The sequence below is a fragment of the Brachycentrus maculatus genome, unplaced genomic scaffold (assembly GCF_059751285.1).
Source record: "Brachycentrus maculatus isolate JH-2025_06_01 unplaced genomic scaffold, ASM5975128v1 h1tg000055l, whole genome shotgun sequence".
NCBI classification, from domain to species: Eukaryota; Metazoa; Arthropoda; class Insecta; order Trichoptera; family Brachycentridae; genus Brachycentrus; species Brachycentrus maculatus.
In genome coordinates, this window is record NW_028280809.1 from 6,424,024 (window position 1) to 6,440,578 (window position 16,555).

Consider the following 16,555-nt stretch of genomic DNA (forward strand, 5'->3'; position numbering starts at 1 on the left):
AAGCTCATCTGTGATCTGACCAAACTTTTATGTGAATGGTTGTAAAAGGCATTAATATATAAATTAGTGTAGTTTTACTTCTTACGCTTATAGATTTCAAAAATTTCAAAAGATTGTTTAAATAGATGTCTCTATAAAATCGATAATTTTAAACACATTAAAATTGACCAAACACTTTTTAAAGTTTCACAATTTCATAGTTGCGTTGTGTTTATAAAAGCAGTGCTTACCGCATTTGGCTTCCGTGCTGCATGTCCCTAATTCGATTCCCAGGGGGTCATAACAAATACAAATGTTTTTAAACTCTAATATTTATTTGATTTTATCCTTGACTAATGCTTGAAACGCTGGACTGGTCACCTTTCTTAAATATAAATAGGCAAGGTGATCAGTCATGCGCTTGCCAGTCAAGGGTATTATTGCAATGTTTAGATTGCATCAATTCGAAGAAGTTCCCTATGCACCATTCGGTGCGAATAGGTATCAGTAGTAGTAAATCCGTTTATATATAAATGAATTTTATTCTTACTATTACCACTAATCCTAATCCTCTCCCAATGGTGCATAGAGTACTGAATCAAATGTATTCAATGTTTATTTGCTCGTTTATCATATGAAAGTAAGGTAGTCAGGATTGCGCTTCAGGTACCAGTCTAGGGTAATTTGAAAAAAAAAATATAGTGAAAAACCACATACATTTATTTTCTAAAGGTGTCTCTTCTTCAACTTCCCCTTATTATGAAAAAAATCTCAGTATACCAAGACTAACAACCTTTTCATATCATGTTGAGACACCTCTAAAATTGACATCTCATCCCTAGGGTCAATAATCCAGTGTCTGATAAATAAGAATATTAATATTGTTATGTTTATTTTGTCCACACTGGCTTGAACCCGGGACCTCCAGCATGGCAGCTAATTGTGGTAACCACCTCAGTATGGAGGCGGAGAAAAATTCATTTTATAGAAGCATAATATTATTTATTGAATATAAAACAATTAAGATGTATCATAAACTTTAGATTTCGCATGCAGCGGGAACAATTAGCTTTACCTTAACAATAGAATTCAATGAATTAATTATTATAAGCGTATATAAAGCGTATAATTCAAATATTATAATAGCGAGATATCAAATCCGTAATTCGAATAATTTTTTTCACATGGATTATCTTTAATTGTATCAGAAAAGCGTATGTCAGATAAGTTTAGCTGATTATTGAATATTTGATTTGCTCGATGAGATTTTTAAAATGTAGAAAAAAAAAACAAAATAAATAAAAAAATTAATCAGTTTTTGTGGTCCCGTGGTTTATGTTGAGGACTCTAATTTTGAATTTCTAGGTTCGATCTAAGTATTTATTATGCATACATATTATTATAGTTATGTTTTCATGAGAACTGATTCGCTCAGTATTAATTTGAAAAAAAAAATCATTGTTTAAAAAACCCAATATAAAGGCCCAATATAATACGATAAATCGCAATTTAATTTTCTTTGAAACCCAGGTCATATATGAAGTATTTGAATTTTTCGCTTAAATTACCGTTTTTGTACTAAAAATAGTTTTTCTTCCAAATAAATACATGGATTTGAAAAGAAAGGAGTTATTGAAAGGTAGGGTGTAAAAAATAATGATGATTTTTTACTTTCATATATTTTTTTTGTTGAATTAGTATAGTTATCGATATTTTTTTTCAATATATACCATATTCTCAAAAAAGTCAATTGGCAATACATTTTTTTAAAAATCGTGTTTAGAGACAGGACCGGATTCTCGCGCAGCCGATCGCATACTGAATAATCTTAAATGCGAGTTACCCATTAATGCAAAATAATTGTTGTTTTGTTACCATGAGCATACAAGACTAAAAAATTGTATTAAATCATACAATGATCATTTATCATTCAGGTTAGAAAAATCGGCTTGCATGTATTTGGGAGAGGTGATACACATCTTCAAAGACAGATTAATAAGGAGATTTATCCTGAAGATATACCCTGAAGGAAGCCAGCGTGATGCTTCCTTTTTATCAATATTTATATATTTTTTTTACCTATACATTTCTTGTGTTAGTGAATCGAAATGTAATGATTTCAAATTACCATTTTAAAGCAAACTGCTCTTTCTTCTAAGTCCAAAAAAATAATCACGTTTTTCAAAAACGATTAATTAACCTTAAAAATAGCGTGAAGTGTTAAAACTACTAAGATATTTATTAGTTTGGTTCAAAGATCGATATCAAGATATTATTGTATACACTAAATTCAATCACCTGCTATGCATTAGTGCAAAAATGTTGGATAATGATTAAGCTGAGCGTATAAAATTAACTATCCTTTTTCGAACGGCCTTGATCTTTACCGCCTTTCTCACTTATATTTAGTTTCTATAATATTATAATGTGCAAGTTCTAAAATCGATAATTTTAAACACGTAAAACGGTCCAGAATTGCCGCTATTGCAAAAATCAAACATCCGTTCGAAACCTTCAAATTATTTTTTATTTTTTCATTAATTGATTCGGCAGACACTTAATTGTAATCCGTTCATTTTCAATTTAAAGTTTACTTGGTAAATACCACTAGGTATTAAAATTTATTAATACACGTGTTTTTATGTACTCAGCATCATTATCAAATACTGTATACGGTGTTTGTTACGAATAATGATGCTGAATGTATCGAAACACGTGACAATAGATTTTTTTTATGCTTTTATTATTATTGAAGGTTCATCATATTTGAAGTTTTGTAATTAACTTATATCGTCGCTATCCTGACTGAATATGTAAAATTGTATAAATTTTAAATTAAAATAGTTTTTTTTTTTAAATTTCACTTGGTATATGTATATCACTATTTCAACCGAGGAACGTCCCATCACGTGTGGCAAGAGTTCATTCGATGCAATTTTAAAGTTACCTACCTACATACTATATTTAGGACAATCGATCCCAATATGCCGTCTGTTAAAGTGGTATTTGTTAAGTAAAATTTAAAATAAAAACGGATATTAATTCGGATAACATGGATAAATAAAGCGACTTTGGAATCAATCAATGTTTTTTTTTGTTGTATTTTGACATCTCAATATACATGAATCCCAAGAGCTACAAGCGGAGGTACAAACAGATCCTTAGGATCTAGAAAAAGAAGAAGAAGAAGAAGAACATAAATGAAGAAGAATATTAAAGTTTGGTTATTTACAAGGATTATGATTCGTTAAAGGCTGGTTAAGTGATCATTTTACACACGTCTAACATACACCATTCTGCCCATGATTGACATACACACTACTCAAGCTTTTAAACTCATAATTATATCATAAATCTCAAGGCACTTTATGCTTGAGTTCACGGCAGCCATCTATGGTTATATGTATGTGTTTCTAAAAATTGGTGAAAACGTGAAAATAGTACTTTCGTTTTGAAAATTAAATTCTTACAACCACTTCAAAAGCCATCTCCTAGTTGACTTCGTAGCTTGTTTTTTTCAATGATTTTAAACGAATATACAGTATGGTGCAAAATTGATCACCTATAAGAAAATGGAAAATGGTATCGTAAGTCAATTATATTCAACATTTTGGTTTGCTGTAGTATCCAAACAAATTGATAAAACGGGCATAAATGTTTATCAACACTGGCGGCAGCCACTTGACGGATATCATCTTTTCAACTTAACAATTTTTATTATTTATTTTGTAAGGTAGTTATTTGATAACAAAATTGTAGATTTATTTTGCACCATCCTGTATGCATAAAAATACACGTGTGTATGTACATAATATTACTAGATTTCGCAAACGAAACGTCTGAAGATGCTGAAATATGCGATAACGATCAGAAGCCAGATATAAATACTTTTGACGGATTGAGGCTTAAACCATTAATATTGTTGATTTTTAGCATATCGATCTATGTTAAATTACTATTTTAATGATATTTATTCATATTGTGTAAGATCTGATCTTATATATCCAATTAAAGAAGAGTATTTACAGGAGGACGTTCGTATTTCGCCATCGGTTAAAAAATGGTTTAAGAAGATATTAAATTTATTTAAATATATACATTTATTTTATTTTGATTATTATTTTTATGTGTTTAGGATCAAATTGAAAAATTAATGAAAATATCCACTTCCTTTCTTATAAATGAGTAATTACTTCCACTCCTTCTTCCTTCTTATGCACTCTTTTACCGATTAAATAAATTTCGTTCTAATACCCAAAAATCTAGAGCAAAGATTTCCTTCATGTAGTTAGCGACAATTGTGGTGCCCTTTGCATCATCTGGACACAAACAGGGGTTACTAATAAGCATCATGCCCCTTCCCCTCAGAAGTAGGTAGAAATAAGAGAACGCCACACCAAGCTTTCTTTGCTACCAATCTAAGCCTCTGTACATGCATGGATATGCTCAAACATACCCACCTATTAATCCAATTCCTGACATGACCACATTTTTGACCACAAGTTTTTGAAATACTGGATTACGCCAAGCTTTTCTTGGTCTTGTTCTACTTTTATTACCAATCACATTCACCCCATGATTATCTTTTACTATTTTCCTTCCAGACCATGTCTAGACACGCCTTTCTAAATTTTATAGATCGAAATTGTCCGTAGGGTAAAAAACCAGTGTCCGATCGAAAAAAAGAAGGTACAGAAGAAAAAGAAGGTACAAGGTTAGAAGGTACAGAGTCTTAAATGGTGAAAATTAATTGATATAAAAGTATATATTTTGTATATTAAAAACATTGTTACTTTGTAGTATGGTAATATAACCCTCTCCTGATATCTCTCTCTCTCTTTTTGGTCTCAATCCTGCGGATTGGTCTTCAGCAACAAATGACATCTCCTTTCCCATTCTAGTCTATTTTCCGAAACCCTCTTCAGCTCTTCATACGTCGAGCAGCCCGCGTCTTCGTATAAGTCGCTTAGATATTCGCGGCATGGGCGTCCTCTGGCGTTTATTCCCTCGAACGTCCCCTTTTTATTATGTGGAGGAAACCCTCTTGTCTTAAAACTATCCTTATCATTCATCGTTAAAGAGTTATTACTCAAAGTGAACGATGAATGATAAGGGGAGTGTTAAGTTAAAGATTATATTTAAAATTGTCAGCCCTGTGTCCATATAAATTTATGAGCAGTATTAAACGAGATACGAGTAAACTCCAATATTGTATTCAATCGATCTAAGCCAGTCGGCAAATTGTCCGACATTAAAGTTATGTCTTCGATAACTGTGTATTTACATAAAGTGAATTGGATTCGCTTTCGTTCCCATTGCGTTGGAAGAACGGACATCATTTATGCACTATATATTTACATACCGTCTATTTACTTCTATCATTTACCTATATATTCTAGAAAACTAGATTTGTGAAGCAACGTAATTAGCTAAATACTCACGACTGATATATATCGCTAACCTCCGAATCTATTTTATGTTTGTAATTAAGTGGGTATGAAATAATAAAATAAATTATGTGTTGCTTTGTAAAATAAAGAGACGACAAAATAAAGATAAAAGTTTATTCTATAACAATCTTTTATAATTCACATTAAATATGACACTTTCACCAAATACCATATTTTTTCATCTAACGTCTTTTGTTTTTACCAGTGCGTCGCTTGCGACGTCTGGTGGTAGATTTGCGCGATCTGGTTTACTGACTGTCACAATTGTGATGGTCGGCAATGTTTAATAAAATATATTCTTAGGTATTTTATTTATATCCTCCCTTGCCTACATTTTAATTTAATTTTTAATTTTTAAAATAAAATATTTAGATTTATGGTAACGTGATTATGGTAACATTTTGAGTGTGTCCAAATACTTGTTCACAAAATCTGGATTATCTCCAATTACAGGAGTTATTTTCATATTATTTTTTGACATCCCATCAAAGATGTAGAAGAATATGGAAGTCTGGGCATTTACGGGGCTTACGACCGTCATAGGCTGGTTTAAGTGATCACTTTACACACGTGCAACATTCACCAATTCTACCCATTATTGACAACCACACTACTCAAATTCTTGGAAGTTCTACATATATATGAACCAATTTAGAAACCTTGTTCATGAATTATTAGAACTTCACTAGAGACATCTATTGGTGAGATGTCACCATTTCTTCTACATCTTTGATGGGATGTCAAAAAATAATATGAAAATAACTCCTGTAATTGGAGATAATCCAGATTTTGTGAACAAGTATTTGGACACACTCAAAATGTTGTAAATAAATTATCTGGTCAAATTATAAGCTTCATAATAAAAATGAAAATGGTATTTTCTGGCGTTTCTCATGTGTGTGATTATAATCCAGGATTCGGATCTCACATACTAATATAAGAGTTTCTGCTTAGTAAAAAGCTTCTTTACATCTCACCAATAGATGTCTCTAGTGAAGTTCTAATAATTCATGAACAAGGTTTCTAAATTGGTTCATATATATGTAGAACTTCCAAGAATTTGAGTAGTGTGGTTGTCAATAATGGGTAGAATTGGTGAATGTTGCACGTGTGTAAAGTGATCACTTAAACCAGCCTATGACGGTCGTAAGCCCCGTAAATGCCCAGACTTCCATATCCTTCTACATCTTTGATGGGATGTCAAAAAATAATATGATTATGGTAACATTTTACAGAAATGTTTTCACTCAGATTATCTCTGATTCCTTCTTCTGTAACGCCTATTAACACATTTTTTTCCTTAAAAATAAAACTGAGACTTATTTTTTACTCTACGGGTGCCATATACATATATGACTTGTATGACCCGTAGAATAAAAGATATGTAGGTGCCTCAAATAAGATAATTTTTTTAAGTAAGAAGATGGATGCTTAGCATTCCAAGGTTGGCCACATAGCATTAGCTGGCGTAAGTGATCACATTATATATGTGTAAATTTCACCATTCGATTACATTTCCAGCTTCTTTTGTATAAAACAGTCTCCGATAAGACATCCATATTATATACAAAAAATAGTAATTAGAGAACTTGCATTACAATGCAACCTATGTAAACAGCCAATTATTTTTTGATGTTAAGTAGATAGTTTTAAGTATTAAAAAATCTTGAAGTGAAGTCTATTTGTTTTGAAACAGTTCAAAATTATTAGAAGGTCATAATAATTTTTTTAATTGTTTTTACAAAGTCATTTGACAAGTTTACACAGTTTGACACATTTTATGGTTTTTAAATATTTTTTGACAATTTTCGTAATTTTTATACGATTTAAAATATTAGATTACTACAATCTTTTTAACTCCGTTCAACGTTTTTATTATTATTTTTTATTGTATCTGAATAAATAAAATATGATTAACTACGTATTTAATTACACAAACTTTCTTAAACTCACTGTTCTGACCTAGTCTGCTCATCTGTACAAATGTATGCATTCAGATGCATCGAACAAGAATGTTGCACTCTAACATGCTTTCTTCATTAAATTATAACGGTACAATATCTGAACAACAAGTAAAAACGTTAATTTCTTCAACGAAATAACGGTGAAATCGTTAAAATTTATTTCCGCAACAACCGATCTAAGATGCAATTATCTTGTATTTTAAATATATTATTATCAGATATAAAAATAAAAATAATATTAAAGAAAATAAAATAATATTTTAAATACTACAAATAACAAATGATAAGTATCCCTCAACACAATTATTTTTATTTTATTTTATTTTTAATAATTAGCTTGATTATGGTCGTGATGAAAATTTGAATTCATTTACAAAGTGATATTTTTGGCAACTGATAATTACTATTATGTTGTTTTTTAGAAGCTGGGAATTTCTTTTCATATACATAATTGCTCTTTCTCATAGATTGATAACAGCTTATATAAGGTGTTCTATGGGATATTGATAAAATAACCTTATGGGTGTACTCTCAAATATAAATGTCAGTACGCGAACGGCTGCAAGAGAAGCCGCAATTTTTTTTAAGAATGTTTATTGGAATATGGAATTATTTTTCGGACTTCTCGTTGAATATTTTTAATTTCTTGATATTTCCTAGTTCTCTAGTAAATATAATTTAGCTGATCAAAAGAAAGGGATCGATTTATTTAATAAAGAAAAAATTCGTGAAAAAAAAATTTCATGAATTTATTCAGAATGAAACACTTTTTTGTATTGAGATTTTAATCTGCATCATACTTTCTTTACCAGAATACTTGCATGGAACATTGAACGTGTAAATTGAAATTGTGCTACAAAAGAAATTAAAAATATCACCGGTTAAGAGGACAGTCAACGTTTCAACGTTCACACGTTAAGAATACCACTTACTTACATATACTACATTTAACATAAATCCAAAATAACATTATAATTAATTACACTGGCCAACAATGATTTTTTAACTGACATTTTGATGACTGATTTGGACTCAGTTCATTGTTCTCTTTTCAAAGTCTATAAGGTGACAAACTTGCATCACGTCAAGTTTTGATGTTACAGTCATATCATTGTTTGTATGGACCCCATAAGTTGAAACCATAATAGTGGTTGGTATCTAGACATGTTTAAGTCTAAGGTCTAAGGGATTCAAAAAAAGTATTGATAATTATGGAGTAATAGCGAAATATATTAACTTATTAATATTGAATACGATAGCATTGTATGTGTATATATATTTATATAAAAATAATAAGATAAGAGATAAGCATTATCGATAAAATTAAGAAAGGTGTGTTGAGATGGTTTGGACATGTGGAGCGTATGAGTGAAGAAAGAACGGTTAAACAAATTTATGAGGCGAATGTAGTTGGATAAAGAAGCAGAGGACGACCGAGGAAAACTTGGCACAATCAGGTATGTCAAATACTTGAAAGCGGCCGGGTCAGGAGTCGTAATAATCGTCGGGTATGTATGAGGAGATGCATGAATGTAGAAGAGGCAAAGAATGTTTTCAAAGACAGAGTGGTGTGGCGTTCGATTCTCTCTGCCTACCCCTGCGGGGAAGCGGCGTGATGGTTAGTTAGTTAGTTAAAATATCCATATTTTAAAAATCTGACGTGCTACATTTTTTTTTCGTTTTTGCATTCAGCTTTGCCAAGTGCATAAAGATTAGGTATTTTCATGCAAGTTACAAAATAAAAGTTGTAAATTGTTGACCAGTATTATTACCCATACATGGTATTTGTAATATAACATACAAGTTAACTTAAATTAATGTTAAAATACCTTAATTTAATTTAAATTAAGGTATTTTAAGGACTCCACTCTTAATACATGTCAGTGAATTATGGATTCGTCTTTTGCATACTAATTGACACAAAAAAATATTGTCTCTCCGGCCATTAGCGAATATGAGGGCATTTTATTTTATTGTTGAATTATTCATGATTTATTTGAGTTATGAAGTGAATACATTACTAGTGTCGCGTCAGTAGTTCATTTTCCCCTGATTTGTGCTATTAAAGTGACATGAATGAGAGCGTTTCAAACATGATTTCGTTGAAACTGAGCTCCCGTTTTACACGATTTTTTTAGTACGGTTTTGGAATAATAGCGTTAAAAAGGTCAAACAAAGTACTCACAAAAACTACCATTACATTTTTTTTAAAATCTAGTAAACCCAAAAATTAGGACACAAGCCCTGGATATCTTAAGAAATAAAATGGGCGTCTTTATAAATGTGTATAGATGCATTCGTCTATGGTCTCATAGTATTAAAAGAAATGCTATTAATAAAGTTAACAATTAAAGATTGAACGCGGTTGGATTAAGAGTTAAAATAATCGGCAGGTATGTTTGAGGAGATGCTTGAATGTGGAAGAGGATTTTTTTTTGCAAACACAGTTTGGTGCGGCATTCTATTATCTCTGCCTACCCCTGCGGTTTAATTACTTATTGATTTTTATGCAACAAAACCAATCTACCATTTTTTCACACAATATACAAGTATATGCCTTGATATATGTATGTGTGTTAAAGTTAATAGTTTCTGGAATAATTTCCGCAAATACTTTGTGGCACATTATAATATCTTTATAAAATTAATTAAAACTTTGTTTTCACCACTTTTAAAAAAGTGGTGACATCAAAAATAATTAATTTTATAAAGATAATGTTAAAAGTGTTTAAGGGCATATTGCAAATGCAACAGTATCAACTATTACCACAAATGCATCTATAAAGAACTCAGTGTACTAATATTTACAATATTTTCTCACGTTTATCTTGAAATGCCCGATCTTTCAGTCTTACGAATATATCCACCCACATAGATTTATTATCCGTCTTTTCAGCTTTGAAAAACTCATATATCACATAATATTACATACTGCAGGTGATTTATTAAAAGGTTCGGTAGTCATTTTGTAACAAGCTTTATAGTTATTTTTAAGGCGAGATATTCGATAGTCTGCAAATTTATTTTCATTAAACCCAGGTAACATTTAATTATTAACTTAATTGATTTTTTTTAAGTCACCATTTCAGAAATGAAAAACATAATTTTTTTTTCGAAATAAATATATGGTTCTGAAAAAAAAGAATAATTAAAGGTGAGATCCCAGTTTTTTTAGAATATATGTATTTTGAATATATTTGTGTTTTTTGAGAAAATATATTATTTTTTTAACTCCTTATCTTTCAATTACTCTTTTTTTTTCAAAACCATATATTTATTTTGAAGAAAGTCTTATTTTTCAATACAAAAACGGTGTGTTAAGAAGAAAAAAATCAATTTGTGCTTCAAATGTTACCTGGGTGTAATGAAAATTACGTTACGATTTATTGAAAACTGGGCTTCAATGTAATTATTTTTAACATAACAAGGGTTAAAAAAAATGTATATTTGTGATTTATATGTAGGAACATGGCACGATCAGGTATGCCAAATACTTGAAAGTGGTCAGGTTAGGAGTCGTTACAATCGGCGGGTATGTATGAGGAGATGTATGAATGTGGAAGAGGCGAAGAATGTTTGCAAAGACAGAGTGGTGTGGCGTTCTATTCTTTCTGCCTACCCCTGCGGGAAGCGGCGTGATGGTTAGTTAGCTAGTTAGTTTTTATATGTAGGAAAATCAGAATCGACGTGATTAAGAGAGAGTGTTACATAACGGTAAAAAATCTAAGTTGTAATATTTCTTAATATATTTATGTTTTAGATGATGTTATTAAAAATACGGAGTGCATTGAAAACGTGTGTAATCCAATTTTTATTGTTCAATTAGCGACTTTTATTTGACGTTACGTTAGGCGTAATTTACAAAACAATGACTAGGAAAAACTAAGGCCATTGTTAACTTTGGTTGCCTCGAGATAGTACAAAGTATTGAAAAATCTGATATTAATTTATTTCCGAGAAGAATACACATTTAAACGCCTGTTACTACTTTCACCTAATTTAACTTTTACTTTCTACGTATATCGTAAAATTTTCTTTATTAAGTTTATTCAGACTTAATAATAATAATTATGATTTGTATCTGACATTATTTCTATGAGATCAAGGTTCATATATAGGGTCAACCATAGTTGAATCAATTTAAATAAATATATTTACAACATTTTGAGTGTGTCCAAATACTTGTTCACAAAATCTGGATTATCTCCAATTACAGGAGTTATTTATTTATAATAACTTCTGTAATTAGAGATAATCCAGATTTTGTGAACAAGTATTTGGACACACTCAAAATGTTGTAAATAAATTATCTGGTCAAATTATAAGGTTAAATAATAAAAATGAAAATGGTATTTTCTGGCGTTTCTCATGTGTGTGATTATAATCCAGGATTCGGACCTCACATACTAATATAAGAGTTTCTGCTTAGTAAAAAGCTTCTTTACATCTCACCAATAGATGTCTCTAGTGAAGTTCTAGTGATTCAAGAACAAGGTTTCTAAATTGGTTCATGTAAAAAGAACTTCCAAGAATTTGAGTAGTGTGGTTGTCAATAATGGGTAGAATTGGTGAATGTTACACGTGTGTAAAGTGATCACTTAATCCAGCCTATGACGGTCGTCAGCCCCGTAAATGCCCAGACTTCCATATTCTTCTTCATCTTTGATGAGATGTAAAAAAAAAAAAAATATTTAAATAAATATGTTGTTATGTACTAAGTTCGTGGAAGATGTTTTGACTTTGGTTTGTTATTCTTCTTATCCTTATCCTTACCCAATGGTGCGTAAATCACTACCTCATATTGACGCAGTGTTATCTTGATCTTTACTTATCCTGGCAATCGAATCAGGGACCTCCAGCCATAACGGAGGCAGACTTATTACGGATTGGTTTATTATAATCAAGCATTTCTAGGTTGCTCTAAGTAAGTGACTGGTTTCTAGGAGATACAAATCTACAATCCGCTTGCTAGACTATGCTGGTTGCGACATTGCTTAGCACTGGACTGATCAGTTTTACTTTATGGAATTAACGAGCAAGATAATACTGCATCAATGGGTGTAAATAAGGGTTTGAAGAAAATCTTTCTAGTTCTATTGTAACATAAAGTATACTTACCAACTTAAATTTTTACAAACCCAGTTATTCATGAGTTCTTAACAAGTATTTTTTGTTTATGTTTTTTTTTTTATAAAAATAGTATTTAATTTACATACTTTTTTACGTAAGAGCATCAGTGTCTTGCGTGCATTGTGGATAAGGGTTAGAATAAAAAAAGAATAATACGTTTTTTTCCTTATGCATTCTCTGATAAAAAATACTATGGACGCCAATGACTGCGGGATGTGTTGATAAATACTGATGACGATTTCATGTGCATTATAATACTTGAATCGTTTTATAAACTTATTTAAAAAAATCATTCAAAATAATGATCATTTGTGGTAAAGAAATGAAGTCTCACTTCTTTGGGCTAATTAATCCGGATTTTAATTTCCGGTTCCGTCTGCAATCATCTCCAAAATGGCAAAAGTCGTGTGCGGTGTATAAATTGAAGGGTCACAATAATCATTAAAGCCTGATCATGATGATGTGCTGATTCCATTAAATTTCCAACCTTGAGCGATCGGTAAACTCAACAAAGATCAGGCAAAAAAGGCGAGATGTGTAATAGTTTGTTTAATATAACATATGAACTATACGTATATAACAATACCCGGATAAGCTCGCTAAAGTTATCATTAATAACGTTTATACAGAGCGATTACAAGGAAAAATCAGACAAGTAATTATAGATCAGTTTACTGCGTTCAAGCACGTATTATAGGTTATTAAGGAGTTTATCTTTTTAAAAGGAATCCTATTAACTTTTCATTACTATTATTTAAGTTCCTATATTGTTGAAAGTGCAATTATGTGTAAGCTTCAAAATACAAACGGTGAACATAATTTCATACAAAAAATATTCTATTTATTAATATTGTAGTAGAGATTCTGGGTTCGAACCCACTCTATCACAATTAAATACAAAATATTAATAATGAGCCGCTTAGGCTCACAAAAATAGTATTAAATTCAGGTATTTTTGTGAATAATAAAAAAACAACAAATATTTCTCTTTTATAAAAAGTAATATAATAATAATTATTTTTAATATAATTATAATTACAATTAAATGCCTGTTTTTTTTATAATGAGCCACTTAGGCTCACAAAAATAGTACGAAATTGATGTAATTTTGCATATAATAAAAACACATATATCTCTCTTTTGTAAAAATATTAAATTATTATTTATATAATTATAATTACAATTGAATACCAGTTTTAATAATGAGCCACTTAGGCTCACAAAAATAGTACGAAATTGATGTAATTTTGTATATAATAAAAACACATATATCTCTCTTTTGTATAAATATTAAATTATTATTTATGTAATTATAATTACAATTGAATACCAGTTTTAATAATGAGCCACTTAGGCTCACAAAAATAGTACGAAATTGATGTAATTTTGTAAATGATAAAAACACAAATATCTCTCTTTTATAAAAAAAATTATAACATATTATTTATATAATGTGTGTATCATTCTATTCATGATTGAAAACCACACTACCGGAATTTTGTGAAAAATACACTAATGAAAGTCATGGATATATGACATGACGTTCTATGATTGAGTTCACATCATCCATCTTTCATAAGATATAAAGAGGCCTTATGAAGCAGAGACCCTTTGATTTGTATTCATGTTGAAATATAAAAAATGATTTTTGAATTAAGAAATATTTGGATACACTCAAAATGTTGAGAATATTATTTACTTTTCATTACTATTATTCAAGTTCCCACATTCCTCTAAGTACTATTTGCAGGCTTCAAACCACAAACGATGTATTTATATACATATGTTATCATATTTCACAATAATTCAATTCATATTGTAGGCGTCTCAATTTGAGACGATACATCAATAGTTTTAAGGAGCTTAAAACGTGACCTGTTATCTTTTCATCACTAGTATTTAAGTTCCTAATTGTTATGCTTTGTTGAGATGTCGAATTATTAAATTCTCACTTTTATATAAAATTATTTTTTATCAGTAATAAATACAAATGATAACACATTATGACGTATTATAAATTCAAAAATACTAGTATATCAATCATTATAACAATGACCGTTCACTACCGATTATTTACCGCCCACTAAATGTTTTTTTCCGATGTTGTTACGACATGCTTCATTTTTTGAATGGACCAAAAACGTAACTCGGACGAAAAAAGGTGTGATTATCTCATAGATTGAATAAAACGTAGTTTTCTTTGTTTCTACGTAAGTTTGAGGTCATTGTCTAAGTCAAACCTAATTATTTACGTATCTTTTTACACATTTCGTTCTCAGGCTTTTTGGCTGAAAACCGCAAGGCCGTGTAGTGAGACCCTTATATTGAGGTTAAATATTTCATTTAAGAAAATAATATTTACTTATTTATTTTTTTACAAAAATTTTAATAGTATTAGTGGATAACCACTCACTGATAATGCTTTAATTGATTTCAGTTTAAGGTACCCCTTTTATGTATTATTAAAGAGAACTTAAAATTATATTCTTTTTATTATAACCCTTATCTCTAATCACCCAATGGTTAATCACCCAATGGTGCATAATGCACTGCATCGTTTTGACATTAACTTGCGTAATAAGAAGCTTCTTTTCATCTCCCCAATAGATGTCTCTAGTGAAGTCCTAGTGATTCAAGAATTATGTTTCAATGATGGTTTATATATATATATATATATATATATATATATATATATATATATATATATATATATATATATATATATATATATATATATATATATATATATATATATATATATACATATAGAATTTCCAAGAATTTGAGGAGTGTGGTTGTTAATAATGGGTGGAATTAGTGATTGTTACACGTGTGTAAAGTGATAACATAAACCAGCCTATGACGGTCGTCAGCTCCGTAAATGCTCGGACTTCTATATTCTTTGTCATCTTTGATTTAGATGTCAAAAAATAATATGAAAATAACTCCTGTAATTAGAGACTATCCAGATTTTGTAAGTTGTAAGGACACACTCAAAATGTGGTAAAGAAAAAAACGCTTATTTTTATTTTAACCCCCCTAGGAATCGAACCCGGTGCCTCCAGCACGCACTAAACGCGCTCATCACTACACCACAGAGGCGGACTGTATAAATTTATATTAGCAGTCAAATAAATCACGTACGTAGAAAAGATATTAACGCATGGGTAGGCATGAAAATAATGAATCAAATAATTAAAAGTATTATCACAAACGGAATTGGATTTCTTTCCGTATAATTATGAGAAAATTCATATTTATTTATGTATTTCTCCAATTTATGTGCTTTTACAAATAATTATTAATCAGAAACTAAAACTTCGTATTTACAACATTTTGAGTGAAGGTCTAGTGATTTAAGAACAAGGTTTCTAAATTGGTCCATTTCTATATATATAGCTTTGTTAAACTATGAACTTTGTTTTTTAAATTGGTTCATATATATGAGGAATTCGAGTAGTGTAGTTGTGAATAATGGAAAGAATTGGTGAATGTAACACGTGTGTAAAGTGATCACTTAAACCAGCTTATGACGGTCGTCAGCCCCGTAAATGCCCAAACTTCCATATTCTTCTTCATTTTTGATGAGATGTCAAAAAATAATATTTTGAGTGTGTTCAAATACTTGTTCACAAAATCTAGATTATCTCTAATCACAGGAGTTATTTTCATATTATTTTTTGACAAAAAAATGTGTAAAATGATCACTTAAACCAGGCTATTACGGTCGTCAGCCCTGTAAATGTCCAGACTTCCATATTCTTCTTCATCTTTGATGAGATGTCAAAAAATAATATAAAACTTCATTTTTTTGGTCACATAATGAGAGGTGAAAAGTATTCTATCCTACAACTAGTCATAAAAGAGACGATTGAGGGTCGCAGAGGGGTTGGAAGAAGGCAGCTTTCCTGGCTTCGGAACATCCCAGAGTGGACCGGGATGAGAGGTCTGGAGGAGCTGTTTCCTGCTGCCCAGGACAGACAAGGTTTCTCCCGAGTGATCAGCGTCGGGGAGAACCGGCAGGATACATGA

At 30.4% G+C, this 16,555-nt stretch overlaps 1 pseudogene across 1 annotated transcript in view; it reads left to right on the forward strand.

Moving 5' to 3' along the window:
* LOC148311962 (uncharacterized) overlaps positions 1–16,555 on the forward strand; it is a 36,036-nt pseudogene extending 19,481 nt beyond the window's left edge. The window contains exon 11 of the transcript XR_015839330.1: positions 16,380–16,555. The product of XR_015839330.1 is annotated as an uncharacterized LOC148311962 (transcript). The remainder of the gene's footprint in view (positions 1–16,379) is intronic.